The sequence below is a fragment of the Coturnix japonica genome, chromosome 12 (genome assembly GCF_054131305.1).
Source record: "Coturnix japonica strain WE chromosome 12, WE-NBRP24, whole genome shotgun sequence".
Lineage (NCBI taxonomy): Eukaryota > Metazoa > Chordata > Aves > Galliformes > Phasianidae > Coturnix > Coturnix japonica.
The window spans coordinates 19,951,159-19,974,211 of NC_140674.1; the positions used below are offsets into that span (position 1 = coordinate 19,951,159).

Consider the following 23,053-nt stretch of genomic DNA (forward strand, 5'->3'; position numbering starts at 1 on the left):
ACATATATAAAAATATAAATAATAATAAAAAGTATAATATATAAAAATATATAAATTAGATAACAGATTTCCCAGAAGTATCAACTAATCCTAGAACATAACATTAACAAAAAGTACAAAAAGCACTTATTTCTTTTCTTTTTAGTAAGAATCTCTACCTTTTAACTATTCAACACTTGTGCATATCTCTGTCATTAGCCACACAGTAACTTTCCAAAGGAGATTTTTACTTGCTGAATATCCCCACAAGGAATCTGAGTTCACTTATGTTATGTCTGGCTGTATGAAGACAACAATATTCACTTACTGTCTCACTTTTAATTTGTATTATATTTTACTTATGATGTCATTTTCGATATGAAGCTTCTAATAGTTGAATTCTCTAAAGCACTTAGAGATTTTTACAGTTTTCCCTGGGGGGTTCATTGCTTTCTCCTACAAATTTGATTTTTTGCTTTGTCTTGTTTCTTCCTGGAAAAGCAAGTTCTGTAAATCCAAAGAGCTTGGAACGTTTTCTCCTGCTATGTGTCTGAATTTACTAATTCTTCAGCTCTTAGAAATATTTGGACTAGTGTGATCATGCTTAAGCCATCGCTTAAAGACATCTCAAATGTATGACTGAAGTCTGAATAATTTCTTACAGATTTAGCAGTAGTATACTATATAGTAAGTTAGATGGCATCAACAGCCATTAGAAAACCTAACAGGCAGCCAGTTTGAAATATGTAAATTTTTTCTTGTATTGATTTTTGAATGCTGCAGTTTGTATGCAGTTGGTGTTGGTTATATTGTGCTTCTATCTAATCTCCTTTAAACAGATCACTTAACTTTTCTAACTTGCCTTCACAGCACACAAATCGCCCTAGAAAAACCTGTGAAAGGGAAAGACTGCCTGTTTGTTTCTGTTTACTGCTTCACCTTGGTATGTAAGTTACATTTTGTGTGTGCTGTGTAATGTTGTAACAGTAGCTGTAGTGGGTCACGCTGAGATGAGAGTATCTGAATCTGGTTGATAAAGCAGTTTCTCTTATCACTTCAGTTTTCTTGAGTATCCCACAGGGGAATTTAAATGCACATGAATCAAATGCAAATAGCAAAAAATACAAGTGGGGCATCCTAAGCCGTTCTATTGCTATTCTACAGGAGAATTACTATTTCTCTCATTAGAATGCGAGTTATTCTAGACTCCTTATCTTCTCATTTACTAATGGTTGTGCTTTTTAGTAAGCAAGACACCATCAGCTTTCTTTCATCTTGGTAGGAAAGTGCAAAAAACCAACTTGTTAGAAATGGCGAACAGATCAAATCTTCCAGAAGCCAAATAAATGGAAGGCCTGGAAACACTTTGAAACTCTTGAAAGAATGGGAAATATAAGACCAATAAAAGAAAACAAATAATATAGAGTACGATTCACTCATGTGAAAATTGAAAAAGCAGATAGTTTGAAGCATGTCTCTATTAAAAAATTACATCCAATAACCACTAAAATATTAAAATTGTTCTGCTGTCTATATTTGGGTTGAGGGGTAATTATTATAGGAATTGTCTTGTGTGAGCATTGGCCATAAAGACTTACAAATTAGAATATGGAAGAGTTTTAAACTTAACATCTTACATTACTTTCATCACATTTAATAAAATATGATCCTCTTCCATGGTGTTTCATCAGTATGCATAACATAATTACCATCATCATCTAGGCACATCTAGTGAAATGAGAAGTTTTATAATCTGCAGTTGATGAGTGACAATTTTTGTATCTTCTCTTTTCAATGAGTTTCACAGTTCCCAAGTCCTGGGAAAAATATTTTAACACCTTAGGAATAAAAAAAAGTACATCAGAACTTCATCTGGTGAAAACTGTGGTGTGTACATTAAAGTATGCACAACTAAGCCAAATGAGAGTTAATCTACTGCAGATACATGTTTACATACTCAATTTTTTGGTTAGTGATCAGATGATTGAACTAGATTGTCTCTGAAGGTCCCTTCCAGCTATGCTATGCTGTATTATACTAATATATGCTATATTATTCACAAAAGACACAGTAGTTTAGATTACAGAATTATCTTTAAAAAATATAGAGAACTTATAATTGTATAATAAGTGAATGTACCAGGGACAATATAAGAATGATTTTAGGTTGCCAGCAATACAGCTTCACTTATTTGTGATGCTCCATGATAGCTAGCTCCACTTTATACTCCAAAGTCGCTCCTAAACAGTATAATGATCTTCTCTAGTTTGTCTGCCTTGAATAAGTTACTTGGTTAGTTATTTTAGGTTGAAAGATGACAATGGCTCTTCATTTGAATTCTGATAACCCTAATTTATTTGAATGTAGATGCCTTATGTTTTATTTGTGTTTATTTCCAACTTGATACTTGATATGCTTTTAACCTATAATATCTGCCTCTTTGCTAGCTGTTCAGCTGGCCTTTTCAAACATATGGCTATTTTTTTAGGTCATTATGATGTGTCCTGTTTCATGTCTTGAGCTGGTATCATTACAAGTGATTTTCATTGTGGCTTGTCATTGGGGTGATAACATGAATGGATAGAATTTTAACTTGCAGTGTCATTTAGAAAGCACCATTTCATTAAGTCACATTTTAGTGGGGTTGATATTTTTACTTTTTTTTTTTTGTCTGGATATCCCTAAGCAAGCTGCAAGTAAAGTGAATTTATCAGAGTGACTGAAACTTGTTGTTTACCTCTGGAAGAGGAGATGAGAAACTGAACCAATATGCAGCATCATTTGCTATGAAGAATTCAAGTTAGTAGGAGTTTTGAATAAACATGAACAGCAGGGTAGTGTCCTTAGAGGTTATTTCTGTTTCAGATGAATCTTCTTGTGCTGCATTACCACCTGCACTGTCCCTTGTTTGACAAATTAAAAAGAAACATCACAAATATTTTAATAAATATCACAGAATGCTGCCAGAGTTTTATAGAATAAGGCAGCACTACAGATATTTTAAATTTGGAATATTGGATGACTTCAAAATGTTTCAGTATCTGGGCTTGTTGAACATCATGATCCATTCTCCTAAACCAAAATCAATAAATGAAACATAAAGTGAAATAAATATCACCAACATCAAAATCTGTACTGTGTTTTCTGGAGGAAGGTTCTGAGAGCAAGCTACGTGCTAGAATGTTCATTCTTCCTTGCAGATCTACAGAGGAAGTGCTCAAGTTGAGCAAGAATAGAAAGAAAGTTTAATGAGCATAACATTGTTCAGTGCTACATGTTTTAACTTCCTGCATTTCCTTCTGTAATACTATTAGAATCTGTTTAACAGGGACGATTCAGTGTTCCATTCAGAGATAAAGACACTTGGATCTCAGTCATATTCATACTTTCTAAACATGTTATTCACAAAACAATTCTGTATAATTTACTTTTATAGCAGAAAAATAGTTCTGCACTTTTTTCTTTTCTAGCAAGGACATGCCAATTAAATTTTTGTCTTTAGGATGTATATCCATTAGTGGGCAACACATTCTCTGCTGCTGAATTATAATTGAAAGTTCAAGCCAAGCAGTAGGAAATGCATGAGAAACTCTTTTCTAACTCTGCCTTGTACATTGTCTTTTCTACAGAACATCATTCTTCGTATGGTCTCATCCTTATTTCTTGTTACACGTATGTGTTTTCGGGAACATGTATTTGTCCTTCCTGTAGAATCGTACCAAATGCTTCTCTAAATTGTTGACATTTGTTTTCTTGGAACAGCTTGCCTTTGTTTAATGTACAGTTTCCTCTGTTACCTAAACACTGTCCAAGTATTGTTGAATTTACTGTTTTTTCATGGCTCTCCTTTGTGTTGCAGTCCGTCCCCATCCCCCCCCCCACCCTTCAGAATAAGACAGCAAGATGTCTCTGTTTCACATTTTGTTGTGCTCTCAGTTGGACACCACACTGAGACTGTTCATTTATTGTTTATTTCTTTTTTTCTAATATGGAAGAAGCTTAAATAACAACATTGTTTACTTTCTGTCTATCCTCTTTGGAAAAATAGAAATCAAGTCAGTGGTACAGCAGAATCAACAGACTATCCATGGTGAGCATCATTGCGCACACCACAGGATATTGGAGTAGTTAATAAATATATGCATTATTAAAATAGCTATAATGATTGTATTTGATAGTTTGCCCTATTGACTGGGGGGAAAAAATGAGTTTCTAATTTAACAGAACTTCAGTTTCCCATCTGTTTCATTTCACTGAATGGTAGATCCCTTATTTAAGGAAGCTAAAAAACAATACCTGTGATTATTTCCATCATATGGATAGTTATCTAAGGACAATGAATTCCAGTGAGGAACTACTGTTTCATGGATTACCAAACAGCAAACAAGTGGATGATGATTCTCTGCTAAGGTATTTGAATTTTCACCACGGCCATTGAATACTGATGCATAATGTAGAGTGCTCAGAAACATTTCCCAGGGCTTGGTATTAAGTTTTCTGTGCCCTTAGGAACGTGTGTGTTTGATGTAAGCACTAGAAGTCTTTGATTATTTTCAAAATAGGAGCTGGAAATATTTTCCAATTAAGAAATGTGTCACAGTTTTGAATTCTTTGATTAGAATACATCTTTTGACAATGAACAAGGTGGTGGCTTCTGGCTTGCAGAGGAAGATGATGTTTTGCTGTAAAAAGGTAACCGTGGAGATGTCAGTAGATGTTACTTGTTGAACATGAATATGCAAATTCAGAGTTCAAAAACAAAAGAGATATTGTGCCTTGGGAATATTTCCTTTGTTGTTTTCTTTCCTCTTTTCTTTTGGGGAGACAGAGTTGTTAGGAGACTAGGAATGTTAATTACTATGATAAGCATATAAAAACATTCTGAGTAACGCCTATTGTATGAGGGGTACTTTCTTGAGTTTATTAGCTGGTGAACATTCTGCTGTTTAACAGAACTTCTATTCAAATATTGAAGAGATGAGAATTAGGGTTTTTGTTTTTTTTGTTATTATGCTGCTGTTTTAGGACTTTCTTTTCCCCTTATTCTAAAGAAGGGAATGAAGAAAAAGCAAAATAGTTTATGTAGCAAAGGGATGGAAAAGAAAACGTAATACATAACAATTAACTGTAAGCAAGAGTGGTATTTGGCTTTATGGTGAGTCATAAGGAAATCACAAAGGTATTCAGTGTAAAATAATTTTCATGAGAAAATATTAGTAGGAGCACAAATTGATTACATAGAAAATCTATTGTCATTTAGCACTTATTTTACAATTAAAGCTAAACTCTGTTCTACAGCATAGAGACTTGCTAATGTACTTGGAATGTGCTGTTTCCTAGAATAGGAAAGCCCTCTGGTTGGGAAGCCAAAGTGGAGCCTCTAGGTCAAAAACCATTTATTCTACTGCATGTCTTGTAAGGTTGCTGGTTTTTGTTTATTTGGTTGCTTTGTTGGTTTTGTTGTGTTTTATTTTCCATTGCTTCTTCTCCCTTATGTTTTCAAATTCAACTATTCATTCTCTGTAAAAAATAAAATAAAATAAAAATATATTATAATAATAATATTAAACTGCAATATAACCAAGTCTTAAAAAAATTAGGAGTTCAGGCAAAAGGTATTAGTGTGGTGACTGTACTCAATCCCAGTGGTCTGGGTCTGCCTAGAGGTAGCTAGTGAGAATTTCCCTGACATGTACACTAACTAGCAAACATTTTCCTTTCAATTTTATCTCTGTGCCCACTATACACCTCCAGCTTTATCCTATTTGTTACACAACATTTGCTAGAGATAAATACAGTGCAGGTAGGCCTTGCATTTGCTTTTGATGATACCTTTTAGAACTGACCTTCAGTTCTCCTGTAATCTCATTGCAGGGTCTTATTTGGGCAGAAGTTACCAAACTGTACTAAATTATACTGAGCTGTGGTGGTCTGGAGATAACAACAAACTAAACGAGTAAGTGCATCCTGCTTCCTGGCAGCTTTCTAACAAAATCTCTCCACCTGGACTAGAGGGATTTGAATTTGCAGTTGTGCAAATCCATTCTGCTGGACTGAGCTGTTGAACTGTAGCTGTTATTTAGTAGACCGAAGGTACTCATAGCCATGAAACATACTAAAATTTTAATTGCAGGTAAGATTAACTTATTTTTATATTCTAGGAAATGTAATATGAAGTTATAGTTTGAAGAATGCATATGTTCTTTCTAGCATCAGAAGAACAGAAGGCAAGATGGCACAGTGTAGCCCATTGAGGCTTCCAGGTCTTTATAGGTAGAAAAATGCAATTATAATAACATGGTAAAGTTTAACTTGAACAGCTATTTGATATTAAGCTGTGATCAGAGCACATTTATGGTTGAAAACATTATTCTAAAGGTGAATTTTTGCAGACTGAAAGGAACTTTAGTACTGTTCATAGCAGAATTTTCTTCAGAAATAAAAGACCTTGGGCCAATTCTGTCTGTTACATTCAAACAGATATTTCAGAGCTTATACCAGATTCAGAATCCAAAATTGTCAGTTGGGATTTTGGGTGAATTCTACTGTACAGAGGTATGGAATGAAATCATGAGGTCATTATCATTTAGATCAGAATTTAATGGATACTAATTTGGAATAAAGAGGTTTGTCCCATGCTTTTTATAGTTTAGCCAGAGCACTTCGAGTGTCATCAGAATTTTAATCTCCCACAAATCAAAAGGAAGCCTTTAAGAAGCCAGTATGTGTTGAGCTAGTAAAGCAGTCAACCTGTTTTACTCTGTGCTGGAGAACACCTTCACTACAGATTCATTTTAGATGTTCACTTTCAGCATCACTTATTGTCCTGAATTAGCACATTGTTTCTTAACAATAAATGTGTGTAAAAATATGTCATTTTTAAAACGATATTAAAAAATGAAAAGATCAGTCAGTTGTACTGAACTGCACATGAATGCTGTTCAAAGGAAAAAAAAAAATAAAGAAGAAGAAACATAGCGCTACACAAGCTCTCATTCAGCCTTGACAGAAAGATTAGGTAGGGCTGTGGTCGCAACTGAAGCTTAATAGCTAGCTGGTGGGATTTCTGCTAAGGAAGAAAAAGAGAAATTTCAGAGGAAGGGAAAGTATTTTCTCTTACCCTGATATTCATGAGGCAAAGTAGTCTATAATTAGAAGGTGACGGGTCACTTGATATGAAACTTTTGTTCAGCCTGCTGCAATCTGAAAGGAAGCAGGCTCTGGCTGAAACAGCTCTTACCATGGCGTCTGCATCTGTCTTGCACAATATTTTTCATATTTAAGCGCCTGACTTCATGATTAGTTGAACGTCAGAGAAACATAAAGAATAATATTTTCTATGAAAAGACTTTTTTGAATTAATTGAATCATTTGCAACCCCTTCATGTGTCAGAGGTAATGAGAAAGGTCTCATTTACTCTAGGCCCAGTATTACTTTATGAAACATTATTTTTCAAAGCAATTGTACCTTTGCATGCTACAATCTACTCCTTATATTGCAAAAATAATTCTCTCCTTTAGGCTGGCTTTATATTAAATTTTGAATTTGTTAGTTAATCACATCAAAGCACCCATGGCATCTATGGGTATAACTCAGTTCCATGCCATTGGTAAATCTGCCCTGCTGATGTGAGTTATGCCAAACTGCTGTGCTCTGCTCTGGAAGTAACATGCATGGCAGAGACAATCTGCAGCTGGTCTGTTTGAACTCACCTCTCCTTTGAGAATAAATAATGGCATTACTTAAGAAGCCATTCATGCATCCATCAAATTAGCATTATTGAGCAGAAGTGTTATGTCTTATAAGTCATTAATTATTAACAAGCTCTTTGCTGATTCATAGTAAAAGACAAGCCTCTCTGTGAAGCTCCCAATTACAGCAGACAGGCAGGGCAGGAGTTTGAAAAGTATAGATGGCCTAATCATATAGGTTGTCCCCGGCGGCATATTCAAAGGCATCTATGACTAAAAAGCTGAAATTGCAGAGTTTTCAAAGCAGCTAAACCTAACTTTTAGAAATCGTGACTTTGTTTTCTAATGAAAGCCTTGATGTATTTAAATTTTGGTAATAAAGTCCTCATTACATCTGTTTTTCCTTCTCATAGCAAACAAAAGGACCACCAGTGTGATGATTGAGCCTCTTGATGCATCTGCTCCATGTGAATTAACATACTAGATCATTCTTTGGATCTGATACAGGAGGCATTTTCTGAGCACCGATAAGGTAAGCACAAAAACAGTGGGGAAATTGTGCTGCCTTCTTGGTGCATGAAAACAATAATCAGGAGTTTAAACTATTTTAAATATATTTTTGTATTTGATTTCAAGGCCTGCGTTAAACATACCTTCTTTCTGCAATAGGATTTTAGTGGCTTGATCTTGAGTATTCAGCAGTAAATCTCTCTCAGTCATTCCTGTTGAAATTATGGCATTTAACATGTGTATGTATTTTAAAAAGAGTCTATTCCGTATTTCCCAAATCAATACTTTCTAATCAGAGTTATAATTATTATTCTGAATCCAGTGATACTTCCTTTTGGTTATAATGCAAAACCTGAGATAACTTCAACTGGAAAACTACAAGAGAGAGAACCTGAGAAAAAGACTTCACTACTGTGAAATCACCAAATGAAACTGGGTTTGGATTTTACATTCGTAACTGTTTGAGATTTTAAGAGAAAGGGGAACTCGTGCGTACATGAAGTTCATCAGTGAAAAATTCACCACCATGCACAATATCAGCTGATTAGCCAAACTTCCTTTAATTTCCTGGCCCTATATGTTCAGGTGAATTTATGCGATGCTAGTCAGGACTTTGGATTCTCAAGACAGTTTCTTCAAACACGAGGCATTGTGTTTACCTATCTTGTTAATGAGATTAGATTTCTTCCCTTCATTTTCACCATTAATCAGCCTTGATTTCTTCATGGCCAACTTGCAGTGTGGCGGCTTTCAGTGTTGGTAAGCAAAGTAACAAATGAAATAAATAAAATAATCCCTAGGCTGCCGCTCTGTATTATTTCAGTATCCCCTTGGATAAGCCTTCTGTCTCATTAATAGACTTTGCAGAGCTGCTAGACTCTTTAAATTCATTGCAGAGCACTCATCTCTGTTCATCTGGAAGTGCTTGTTTTAGTTATTTTGCCTGATAATGTGCATCAGTTGATGATTGTCTTTAGCTTTCAAAGATTGCATATTACTTTATACTTACATCTGATTTACAGGGACATATCAACATTCAGGAGCTTGTGGATTAAATGAAATAGTGTTTGCCTGTTTGTGACTCCAATCCCAGTGAATTAATAGCTGAGGGTGAATTATAGCAGTTGAGCCCTGGGAAGGTTGCATATTTCACAGACTTTTCCCCATGGGTCCTCAAGCTTTCCAGATAAACTGGGAGATAGATGCTGTTAATTTTTTCCAAATTCTGTAAGCAGATCTCACTGTGCTCGTACTGCAATCCAGAAAGTGGATTTCAAGTCAGCAATGTCTAAGTAAAATGCATCTATCTAGTTGTGTAACTGGCTACATGCAGCTGATAGATTGGAAATTCGGATGTATGGAAGAAAAATAACCTGACTAAATAGACAAGAAGGAAAATGGTGCATTCTTCCTACTTTCTTCTAAGAAGATAAGTTAGTTTAAAGCTAGTTTGTAGTTGTTGCTATACTTTCAAGGGAACTATTGGAAATGTATTAAACTTGTTCTTAGGTGAGGTTAGCCTATGGGTATGAATCCAACTGGAGCATCTGCCCAGAGAAATGGGCACACATGTGTTGATCCACAGCCACTGAGGACCACAGCTTAGTGATGGTAAATATTTATGCAGTGGGCTTTAATGAGTAATTAATGCCTTCTAGGAAATGTGCTACATTTGAAATGGTAGGAAATGGACCAGTATTTGCTGGAGCAGGGAACTGCATGTACTGTCTGACATTTTGGGTGTTTTTCCATTGCAAAACTGAATTCCACTGGATAATGGAGAATTCAGGAGAGTAAGAGAGAAAAAACATATTCCTAAGACTAGAGTGTTGGCATCTATACAGAGTCTGTATTTCCCCCAGACTTACAACACAGACCAAATTTCACTGGCTGCTTCACAGAGCATTACTTGCCTATGGGCTCCTTTTAATGCTAGGGAGAGATGTGTTCACATCATGCTCAATCCCGTAATGCCAGAGACTGTCTGGCCTGCAGAGCATTTGAATTCTAGGATGCACTTTGTGGTCTTAGAGCTCTGCATTTTATTATTATTTTCTTTTTTTTTTTTATGTTTTCTTCCCCAGAACTGAGCTCCTGGGCTTATTCTGACATGAGTTATCACTCAGAGGTCTGTGGGAATGCCTTAGGACCCCACAGCTCAGGTGTAGCTGGCAGCCCAGCAGATCTCTCTGGGACTGTCATCATAGTGTTCCTCTTGGCAGCCACATAATCTGTACCACACTGCACAGATTTGTGCCTTTCATGTCACGTTGTCATGTGTCCTCTGAGTGCTACTCATGCAGGAACACAAGTGGCTGGCCAGTGTACGCTGCTGCTACACATGGATCTCTCTGCCAGATTGGGTTTAAAATATTAATCTACAGCCTTGTGATAGGCTTCCTAGGTGATAGTCACAGCTTGCAAGGGCTTATTTGGGATATTTGCTTCCAAAGCTGGCATCTTTAGAGATTGGAAAGAAAAATATCTTTATTCAGACTCCCCTTTCCCCCCTTTCTCTGTCTTTCCCTCTTTTTCCTTTCTTTCTGTCTTTTTGAGACTGCTGGTAGGTATATTGGGAAACAAACTGGAGAGGAAACTTGTCTTCAGCTTGATATTTCCACTCAAGTTCCCAGAGCGCTGTGCAACTAACAGAATTTACCTCCTTTTTTTTTTTTTTTTTTTTTTTCTTTTTAAATGAAATTATTTTCAAGTAAGGTCAAAACAAATGAATATGGAAATAAATGAGCTTTTTAATTACAGAGAACACCATGACTTTGGTATGAAATACCTCGGAATGTTTGAATTCATGATGTTCAATTATAAGATAAACGGTTTTGCACTTAAAGTGTCGCTCCTAAAGTCAGCACTCACAAATTAGTAAGTTAGGGCATGAACTACCTGAGTGCACCAGACACTCTCTCCTCTGTCCCAAGAAAAAAATTACCCCTGCAAGGCAAGTTTTGACCTGCAGGGCACAATGGAGACAGAAGTATTCATTTAGACAATCGCTATAGAGTAGCTGATGAACTGTAAGTTCTAGAGACATTATAAAGCAGGCAGCTTCACAGGAAATTTTCTCATTTGCTTTCTGGAAATCTCACCGGGTTGTCTCCTACCACCACATTTCAAACATCACCGGCATATAATAACAGATTCGGTGCTTTTAAGAGCAAAGTGGCTCTCCATCACAGGAATGATGCACAAGCAGAGAGCAAAGGCAGATAGTGCAAAGGTTTCCTAGCTCTTAACATCTCCACTATGGTCCCCTTTGAAGAGAACTCCAGTATATGAGGAGGGAAGGAGCAAGGAGTAGGCTGCAAGGAGAGCTTCAGGACATGTCTGACAGTGCACCCACTGACTGGTCTCATCTGCACTTGCCATTTTCTTGCTAATACTCCAGTACTCTATGAAAAAGAATGGAGAACCCATCCAGTTTTACTTCTGTTTTCCTTTTTATCAGCAAAACTCCAAGTAGCAAAGAGGGTTCAACAGTTGCATGCAGCCAACATTACAACCAAACCAGTAGTTCTTGCAGTGCTTTTATAATTGTCCTTGTGCTTGCTTTTCACAGCACCACATGGATCCCTGAGGCTTCTGCCAAGAATCCGGGGTCTTGGTTAAGTGTAATGTGTGTTCTCAGTTGAGGTTAGCTTGCAGTGCATCTTATGTAATTATAAGCCAAATATTTTTATTTTTTTATTGTTATTAGAGATGCTTCGGGCCAAGCAGCATGTTCTTGTGAAAATTTAGCAGCTACCAAAGGAATGACTAAAATGCCAGCAGTCAAAAGCCTTAAAAAACTAAATAAGACAAAACATTAGTAGCTGCCCTTTCTCATGCGTCTCAGCTACTTTAGCAGATGTAATATTATTAGCTTTTTCTGTTCACACTAAATTAAATATGCAATCAAGTAGGGGTAAGAGGCAGATTTACAGAAGTTGAAAATAGCGTGTAAAAGCTTGTTCACAACAGCAATTAGCAACTGCTGAAACCTGAGGCAGGCGAAGTGCCTTCTAAGCAGGAAAAACTCAGTTCTAGAACTGAATTTGGAGCAGGTGGTTTCTGGCAGTGTTTGGAACAGCTCACAGTCGAATAACTGGAAAGGAGCTTTCCTGATATTTCAAGTGGTAGGAATCTGTGTTGCATAAAGGATTTATGACTGGCAGGTTTTAGAAACAGTTGAGTGCAAACTGGTTCAGCATGGCAAGGCCTTCTCAGTGCCACAGTTCCAGCTGGCTGTAAACTGCTTAAATCAGTTATGTGACTGCCTGCTCTGGCAATAGCATTTTGTTTTGTCTTTCCTCTCGGTTTGGCAGATATTTCTGATTCAACCAGACTTTCTTCTGTTGATAGGTTTACCAGCTTAGTTCCAACTAGTTAAACCTGTGCCATCAGGTTTCTTGCGACTGATAAGAATAACATTTGGTCTACAGGAGTTTGAATTAGAGGATGGTGATGAAAATCTCTCTGAACTCCAAGTTTCTGTTTAGAAATCTTAGGCTGTCGTATGGGTTATCTTTGAGTAAATCTTAAGGAATTCCCCAAACGTGGCATCTTTTCCCCGTAGACCAATTAAATAAATAAAATAGAAATAACTCTATCAAGTTAAAACAAAAATGGTAAGTTATTACACTGGACTTTTTTTTGTGCCCCTTTATTTTGGAGACAAATTGATGGAGCAGTAGACTGATGTGATAAATCAGTCCACTTACATTTGGCAGAATAAAATTAGCATTGCTGTTACTTCATAATGGGTCCTGGCTGATCCATTACAAATTTGTTAATATTGAATTTTAAACAAAATGGTGAATTGCTGATCAATGCAGTTAAAGAAGCAACTTAGATCAATGCAGTTAAAGAAGCAACTTAACCCCACCATTATTTGCTTTTTAAATGCTGTCTTAGTCTTCCATATCAAGAAGTTACTTTAAATAATATTACAGGGCTTAGGTTTGTGAACCCAAAGGAAACTTTAGCAGAGAATTTTGCTTTTTCCTTCTTCCAACCTCTCTTCTGTTAGAAAAATATCTGTGATGACAGAAGTAGAGAAAAACATCAAATTGGACTCATCCTGCCCATAGGCTGGGATGACTGAGAGGCCCCTTGTCCTCTGGATAACTTACTGAACATCCCTCTCACAAACCTGCACTATCTAGAAGAGAAATCGTATTTTAATAATACAGTGATGTTTCATTTTGGTGACCAGCATCTTTTTGTAGAATAAGAGGATAGAGGAGAGAGGATAGAGAGGATTCTCAACTGCAAGTAAATATTTGTAAAACACTGCTTTCCAAACAACTTTATTTCAGCGGTTGTTTGCACAACTCTTGTGTTAAAAGTAAAATAAATAAATAATTAAAAAGTACATTGCAGCTTGCTAAATTTACAGTGAACTGAAATCGATTCCTAAATCAAACTAAATTTATCAAGAGACAACTTCTCAGAAGTGTGCGTAATATTTCTTTTCACCTAATATATTCTCTTTAATATGGGTAGGATAATAATTATTAATCATGTCTCCAATGAATCCCTGGAATGAAGCACTTCTCCAAAGCGAACACGATGTGTTCAGTCTCTTGGAAGAAATGAGGAATAGGACTAAACAAGCTTTTAGTTCATGCTGTGCAGTTTCATTAATGTAAGTGGGAGTCTCAGAGATGTTCACTGACAACTGTTGCAGTGTGCTCTTGGGAAATACTGGCACTCCTCAGAGAAGAGATGTGAAAATCCTCTGCTTGAGCAACTTTCCACAAGCACTGGGTTATTCCACAAGCCTTCTGAAATGAGTTGAGGCATTCAACACACATGTGAAAGTAGACATGCAGCCATCCTTTGTCAAATATTCTTGAACTTAATCCAGCAAGCAGGCTTACCAGAATAAGGTATTGCTCAGTAGGAGTAGGGATGAAAAGATTTGGTTTTAGTATAATAGAAGTATTTTTGTCATTGTATCTGCAGTGACATGGAGGAAAGTCCATTGCTGCTAAGGAGCACGGCCATTTCACTGTGAAGAACCTTGGCATTTAATCAGTTTGATGTACTTCCAACCTTTTTGTATAGATATATTTTTCCCTGTAATTTCACTATAGGGTTTTTTTTTTGTTTTTTTTTTTTTTTTTGTTGTTGTTGTTTGTTTTTTTCTCTCTTCAAACATTTGTCAGTGGATTTTAATGGTTTGCTTTGTGAATTTATGGATCTTCAAAATAGCCAAGTGCTAATTTCTTCACTGTCTATATGCTCTCCTTCAGTTCATGCCTATCTGTATTTGAATAATCCATATTTGGCTCCTTTAGAATTACAGTCATTTAAGTTTTATGCTGGTGTTTCTAGTTAAAAAGATATAGATGACATATATATTTACAAAAACTTTAACAAGCTTCTTAGTAGACAGTAGAAAAACAATACTTCTGTATTGCTTTGCTATGCTTGTGTAGCTGAGATCTTGATTTATGCATTCTTGAAGGTTGTACAGAAGCATTCGCTAATTCTCATCACTGCTTTTGTAAATCTGCTGATATTTTTTAGTCTGAAGTACTGAAGGCATCCTGATCCCTACGTTTATCTTAGAGAAAAATAGAAGTATGTGTGTCCCTTTGAAAAACCAGCTCTGGTGAAACACTGCAGCTGACAGTGAGTTGATAACGGTCCCAGAATTCGGATTTGCAATTTCCACATTACTTTGACAGTCTCTCACTTCATAACTTGTCCCATAATAGGACTCTCACTTCATCTTCTCAGTAGGGCTAATGTCTGGCAACTGTTGTATAAAAAAGAGCCATCCCATCCCTTTAGTCAGACAACTTAATAAGAGAGGATTAGAATGGCCATTAAACCACAACAGATGACCACCCAGCATTTTTCAAGGGAAAACAGTTTGTTCTCTATCAGGAATGGATGAACCAGATGGAACAATATATCAAATATTAATTTCTTAATGTATACAACAAAAGGATTTACAGATTTGACAACCTTTTCCTCTAATTGCAAATAGAGAACTAAATGCTTGTTTAATTTGAATTCATTCATTTGTCATAATTTCTACCTTTTCTACAGGAGTATAAAATATCTGTATAACCAGTTAAAACAGTACCATGCTAACAAATCTATCCCTTTGGGTAGCTCCCCAGTAGAGGCTACCTCTCTATTAAATAAGCACTAAATTACTCCTGAAAAGTCAAATATATGTTTCAGTAAGATGAAAACGTGTATATAAGGAGAGATGTTTCTTTAAAATTTTAGCTCTGGCTTCAGAACTTCCCTCCCTGCTCTCAGAGCCATGCTTGGCACTTGCTGTGCTTTTTCACTACAGGAAATCCTGACTTTCAGCATCTCAAATATTGGTCAATTAAAAGGATTCTTTAGTAGAGAGACTTTGGAATTATACAGCCTGAGACTGGGTTATTAGGTAGGAGGCTTTTGCACACACCTTTGTCATCTGATTTTTGAGCAGTACCAGTTTTGTATTTATTATTTTACTCAGCATTTTTTATTCTATGCTGTCTGCTCAAGTTTTAGGTAGCATGTGCTTGGGAAAGCAGGGTGGATTTGCTTTTCCAGGAAATTGCTGGTTTGCTTTTCTTTGACTTTTTCCAACCATTGCTGTCTGCACACTGAGGTCACACAGGTCTCTAACATTGCGTCAAGGAGGAATTGGCTGACATGATCTGAGAAAAGCATATTATAATTTCACCTCTGTTATGCAACACGAGTGGGAGCCCTGCTGAGGCAGGAGGGTTTGATTGGCATTTATTCCTTCAGCCTGAAGGGTCAGATCTGCAGGATTTGCCTGTTTTATTTTTGGACTTTTGCTATTGGTTCTACGTAAGAAGTGGAAGAGGACACAGAAAATATGAATTACTGAGAGGATGATATTCTAGGTTTGCAATGTTTTTCTGAGGTTCTGAAAGCTATTTTAGGAATGCTTAAGAAGTAATGATACTGCATATAGCAAATGGGCCATTCTCTTTTGTTGAATGTGTTGGCTGAAGGCCTGTTAGATGTGGATGAGACAGGCTAAGGCTTGTAGAAAGGGACATGTATTATTCCAGATCGGGATGATAATTCTTTCAATTGCTAAGCTTTTTTTCACGTTATTAGTGATATCCAATGTTACTGAACTGCAGTGAATTTATGCTAAAAATTTTATAAATTGTCAAGTGAGAATGTGTTATACCGTATGATGATGTTTTCAAGTAGTGTTTCAGATGAGTCTCTAAAATAACATCCTATTGTTCAGAAAGTCATCAAAATCAGGGCCCTCGTGATCATTATCAGCAAATTATTTGCATTTCTTTTACTGCAGAATCAGGAAAGGGAAGAAAGGTCACAGAAGATGAAAGGGAAAAAGCAGAACTGTTGGGCAAACCTTCTAAAACAAAGACACAAGTGTATTTATGGTTATAATTTTGCACAGATCAGTAGGTGCTCTAACACCATGCTTCTTGATCACAACATAAATCACACTTTAATTTTAAACTTTGCAATTCATCAATAGTTTCCATATCAAAAATAATTCAGCACTGACACTATTGGTTTACAGGGAAGTGAAACAAGAATGGGGGAGACTTAGTAATGGATTAGTTGGCCTGTCAACAGAGACAGAAAGATTCATGTTGTCTTCTCTATGTTTCTATCACATGCATAGAGCTATAAATAACAGTAACAGCTAATCAGATGTGGGAAAGATATATGCCTATAGTGAGAACCAGTTTTTTGTACTGTCTGAGCTTTAAAAATTTAGCCAGTAAAAGCGAGGCCATTTTACTACCTTTTTTTTTTTTTTTTTTTCCCTTGGTATATCCACATCTACTTAAAGTACTTTCTATTAAGCCTTGCTTTCTTTGGTCATGGTGTAGTAGTTATATTTTTAATACGTGTCTCTGCAACTCCGGAGCAGGTTTTTTTTTAGGATAAAAATATTTTATTCAGCCAAATGAGGTGTTTTGCAGTATTTGGTTTCCACTGAGCATAGAGGTAGTATAGTTTGGTTTATATTCCTGCTGCATGTAAAAAATACATGATCGTTTGCCTAGCTGTTGTGTCCCTTCTTTCATCCTAAACCTGGCTAAGATTCCTTTAGATTACATCTATCAGGGGCACAAATGTCCTTGAATGATCTGCTTGAGATGAAAAGCCCTAAATGGGCATTTATGGGTTTTATTCTTACTTGCGCTTGTTCATTCTGTTGACTGAATACTTTCCATCACACTGAATCTCTATATGAAACTATTAAATCAATGTTGATAATAGTATTAATTTCCCATATGCTAAACTTTATAACCAGAATATTGGCATGTACATTCTATTAAGTTTACAATTTGTGGTACCATGTCAATATGCCAGAATGAAAAACACAATGACAAATCACTTCTATGTTGATACAACTGTGAGCAACTCTACTTCTGTCTCCTACTTCCTCACAGTCTTTATAATACTTACTGAGTACATGCTAAAATTGCTTAGTAGTACAATAACATGCATTTTAGATAAGAGTTAAAGGCATTTAGGAAAAATATACATGATTGGAAATGGAAACGATGGTGGATAGAATGATGCTCTGACCATAGCATTCTCCCATATTCTCAATATGCCTTACAACTGCTGGCTGACATCTGAAAGAGAGGTGAAATTATGTGTACAGATCACAGTCTTTGTGAAAAAGAAATGGCTGCTTGGGCATGTAGAGGCTGTCTTAATAGCCAACAAATATAACTGAAGAGGACTTTCAGAAAGGTCCCGAACTTTGCTTTTTCACAAATTACTGCCTTCTTGGAACTTGGCCAAAATTAGTAGTAGAGAGAGGAGGAATGTGTTTTATTCTTTCTTTGGAGAAGCGCTGCATATTCTCCTCTCCACACAGTAACTGTACATCGCTTTTCTCCAACATGTTTTAGAAAAAAAGGCATTAGAGACTAAGAGAGAGAATATGATGTTTCAAAAAGATTAGTCTCAAGCTAGCTGATTATGTTGTAGGAAGATTTCACTTTAGGCTCAGAAAAGCAGTGAGGCTGGTATATGAAATCTGGGCCATGGAAATCTAAGTTCACAGTTTCCTACAGTACTTGATATGAGCAGTATAGATTGTAGGAAGTCAAGGACAGTCTAAGCCATATCACATATCTAGGTGTCACAGTACCTAATGTGATAGATCTCGGCTAGGATCTACAGGTACAGTGCAGGCAATAATACAGCTCAGTACCAGAACTCCTACTTTACAGTACTCTTTTATGTAAAAGGAGGCCAAAAATAACCCTGTACATTTTGGGTATTAATGGATTACTATAGGTACTGCAGTGACTCCAGTGCTCACCACTTCATATTGTTCAGTAGCAAGATTACCCACTCCTACAGTTCTTGCTTTTATAAAAGCTGCTGAAATCATCTCCGCTTCAAAAGACCAGACCATAAATACCAGTGCATTAGATAAAGCCAATGCATCATTTCCTGTCATGCCCTTTAGCATTTGCAGGTTTGCCTGGATATAGTTTAGATGGCAATTTCAGGCTTGTAGTGCTAAAGCAGGAGTGTAGATCTTGCCAAGGCACTGGAAAGAAGGAAGAAGTTGCTGAAAGTACAAGATGATTTCTATTGGTCTTGTCTTGGTTCCATTATTTGTCTTCAACTTATAGTTTTTTAACTGTTTCTCTTTATTCATTGAGTCACTGTTGCTATCTGAAAGGGTAATATTTTCTTCTTGAGATCTCGAGAGCACAGCATTAACATTTTTCTTTCCTAGCCATGGGTCAGGTTTACCATTTACTTCTCTGTTGTGGTGCTTCTCTCCATAGGCACCCCTCTAAGGGAGGCTCAGTCTTGCCTTTTAGTTGGGTAATTCTTCTGCGTTTCTGATGGTCTACCCATTACCATATCCAGAAGCCCACAGGCTCTGAGCCAAATCTCTTTTGGCCCTACTGATGGCAGGTAACTGGTGTTACTAAGACAAGCCAATAATCTATCAACTTACTTTATGATGACCAGTGTAACCACAACATGGTCTCCCAGCAGCCTGGCAAGCAGCAGTAAGAAGGGGAGCAAACTATTTTACATGGATAATCTCTGTTCAGCATAACTGTGCTGTTTTGGAGGAAAGTGAGGGAGCACTGCAGTTCCTGGACCTATGTGCCAGCTATACTTAGCAGGGAGATCACTCTGAACACCAAATAGTATCCTCTAAACAATGACAGCAGATATTAACCTATGATAAGGAAAGCATCGAGGCATTATTCTTTATCATGTTTTGTTAGTGATTGTTGTAGAAAGAGTTTTGTGTTAATGCAATGGAAAAATCTGCTTCCATGTTCCTAGGTGTGTTATCAGCTATCACTGCCCTTGCTTGTAAAACATTAAATCACTTGTGAAAGGTGGGAGATTAATCAGAGGTGTTTTAGTCTCCATTTCTTGAAGCATAAGCAGCATGATGTGCAAGGGTGAACAGAAGCAAGAAATGAGCTGTTTTCTTTTGCTCGAGCTTTTTTGCTACATCTGTCACTCCCTTCAGCAGAGTCAATGATGGTTCAGACCCTGGCACATTCAAATAAGTAACAGGCCACATGTACATCAGTTTGCCTCCTAGAAATTGGCTTCCAACTTGTGCCAGCTCCAACAGTTTTAATGAGTTCACACAGGAAATCACCCCAAAGCCCATTGGCAGCAGCAATGAAGGTCCCCAACAATGTGCCAGCATCCCACACTGCCCTGCATGTGCTGGTGTGCTATGAGAGCCCACACAGAAGCATTAGTACAATCTCTTTCACTGTTTGCTCTGTGACATGCATTTTTTGGGATCTTGAATGAACACGTTTATGTTCAAAGCTCTCCTTGGGCTAAGGAAGAATAGGTTTTAACTCCTGCAAGTGGCAAGTTTCTTGTGTTCTATTTATGAGGTTTCTGGCTGTTCCAAACCTGCTGACAGAATCCTACCCATCACTCTACACTCTTGTGCTGTGAATTTTTAATTTCACTTAGAGTAGTTCTGGTGCAGATGTGCTTGCAGGTGAGGGGAGTCTGCTTTCAATCAGAACAATCAGTGCAGAGCCCCAAAGCTGAGAAGGAACTCTTAAGACCTGTTTGAAGCTATGCAGGATCCCTCAGTCCCATTAATTTGCAGGAGGTTTCAGCAATGTTGCCAGCTCTCTCGTTTCAGTACTCATCATGTGGTACTGTGTATGTCCTAGGACTGATGTTTCTACAAAGCTCTGCAGCAGCAGTGGAACTTATGTCTTATTTCAGGGGAAGGTGGATCTTTAGCAGTACTTTTATCATCAGCTGCTGTCATAGCAGGGAGCCTTTTTCAGGCTCTTTAAAGGTGGTAAGACATTTTCTCTGCCTCTCTCTGCCAGCCACCTTTAGCATTCTGTCTTCCCAGGTCCTTCCATGCCAGGCAATCACTGCCATTAAGACAAAGCAAAAAAAAAAAAAAAAAAAAAAGATTATTTCTTTGCAAAGGGCAGCTGTCTTTTACAAAGGATAAAAAATGTTGCCAGATGAGCCTAGGAACGTTATTAATCAACCTGTGGAGGCATCTTTCTTCTTCTTTCCCTTTGTGGGGAGAATCTTTAGAGGGAACCAAGCAAGGCAGAGGAAGAAATACAAATGTCTGCAATCACCAGCAGGGAGTTACTTCTCATTATGTCAGTCTTCCTGATTTTGGTGGAAGTTTTTAGAGCAAACTTATGCTTTTGGTTTAAGTTTATACCAGCTGTGGGCTTTGAGTACTTATGGTTTTGGTTGTTTAAAGAAAGTCTCCTATTTTTTTGAGGGGTTCCACTTAGCACCAGGATAACAGTATTCACATTTAAGTGCCTGTTTGCTTCTGGCCAGATCCTCCATTGAAGAGCATCTCCACCATCACAAGTATCTAGAAATGGCAGTTTTCAATGAAAAAATGAATATCAGTTTCAACAGTGTGTTCTTCACAAAGACCTACTTAGCTTTTGAGAACTATAGAGAAATGCATATCAACATACCAAAATATTTTACAAACTCTGTAAATTAAGGAGCTAACTTAGGCACAAACTCAGATTGGTCACCCATATTCCCAAGGCAAAAACTGCTTTTATTCTCCTGTGTGGTGGTTGTTTGGTCCTATGCATGTGTCCTCAGAAGGCATATCACTCTGATGCTTTTCAGTGTGAACAGAAAATGCTCTCACTAGCATGGATGGGATTTTCAATTTCTTTGTACAATGTTAATGATCACTCCCACTGCTGATAGGAAATAATGAAGGGTAGAAGAGTCTTTCTGCATCTATAAAACAGAAATGTAATTATTCAAAGAAAAAACAGAAGCATTTGTGCATAGAACAGAGTGTTAATTTCTACTAGAGCCATTATTGAATTGTCCCCGTGATGACACTAAAACAAATTAAAAATGTTATGCTTTCTGTTTTATTTTCATGTTGTTTAAAAATGTAACCAGTATCCTCGAAGATTCTGTTTCTGCATTGTAGTTTCTGTGACTGTATCACACTTGGAAGTGAAGCTGGTTGTCATTACTGCATGGGAAGGGACTCACTAACATCATTATTATTGGGGACAATGATTAATAAATGCAATATCAGAATGCATTTCACTACCTGCAGAGCTTATAAGTGTTACAGTAGTTCCTGAAACTGCTTTCCTGTATTGTGTATAGATGGTTAATGAGGGAATCATAGATTAATTTTAAGCTATGTGAGAGGAAATATCAGACACACAAATTTCCATTGAAACCTATATTTCCTTTTTGTTTTTCTTCCCTAATAAGGGTGACAGAGAATGCAAAGAGCTGGAGCATCCTTGTGCTTCCTGTGGCCCTGCTGCCCTCAGACCCTTCTGAGGGGCTGCTCCCTCTGGGCCTTGGTAACCAGAGAGCAAAGCAAAATCTAGAAGAAAAGCAAAATCTGTAAGGAATGAATCTGATTTTCAGCCAGATGGCTGCCGCTGGACACGCAATCCTTGTCTGCCCCATCCTCCCTTCTGATCAGGTAAATTAACCTCTGAGGAGCTGATCTAAACAAACAAATTGTTTTTGAACTGGGAAAGCAAACAGGAGACACGCTACTGGCATGGGATGGGAAGAGAGAGGGTTTTTGGAAAGATCTGGGGAGTTGGGAAGGTTGGATGAAGTCCACGGGTTTGTGATTGAAGGTGGATAAATGCAAGACATTCCTCTCAAGGGGCAGAGAAGAATAACAAGCAGAAATAAAATACAGGAGAGCAGGACGGAGAGCAGCAATGCAGAAAGGAATCTGAGAGAGACAGCAGGTAACAAATTGAATATAAGTGAAATGTGAGGCTATTAGGGGAAAATGCCACAGCTATTTTGGAGTGTGTTCCTCATGAGGAGAGAAAAGCGATAATTCACATTCCCAGAGCCTTTCTGTGATTATAACCAGACTATTGTGTTCATTGGGGGTGAACCACAAGGAATTAATGACGCTGATAAACTGGAGGTGTCCAAGTGAGAGGTACCGACATGCTTTCTCTGTTAACGGGGTCCTTGGAAGTTGCTGTAGTTTACTAGTGATCTATGATGGCCAGAAGAGACTGAAAGGGATTTTGCGATGCCAGGGAGACTTTTGAGAGGGAAGATTCATTTAGCATCTGGACAGGTGTATGATAAAGGCCTTTTACATTGCTGTGCTGTGGCAGTAATTGACTCTTAAATTTGAGAGGTTATAGAACAACTGTCCTCCTTGCTGATGAAGAAGTATGTGACTGGAAGAATCACCAGAAATTCAAGAAAGAGATGAATATTTGTGCAAATACGTGGCATTTTCTCTTCTGCCCCCAAATTCACACCTTCTGAAAGGTCATGGCTGTCATATTTGGTGAAGTAATGAAAACACCTTTGTGTTTTCCAGAAGTTTAAAACAAATATTTCATTTTCAACG

At 37.3% G+C, this 23,053-nt stretch overlaps 1 long non-coding RNA gene across 2 annotated transcripts in view; it reads left to right on the plus strand.

Moving 5' to 3' along the window:
* Positions 1 to 23,053, plus strand: part of LOC146758878 (uncharacterized) — a 54,178-nt gene that overhangs the window by 22,222 nt on the left and 8,903 nt on the right. For both annotated transcript variants that reach the window (XR_014933603.1, XR_014933604.1), the window contains 4 exons: positions 850 to 922; positions 5,854 to 5,935; positions 8,085 to 8,203; positions 21,925 to 22,144. This is a non-coding gene — a long non-coding RNA (uncharacterized LOC146758878). The remainder of the gene's footprint in view (positions 1 to 849; positions 923 to 5,853; positions 5,936 to 8,084; positions 8,204 to 21,924; positions 22,145 to 23,053) is intronic.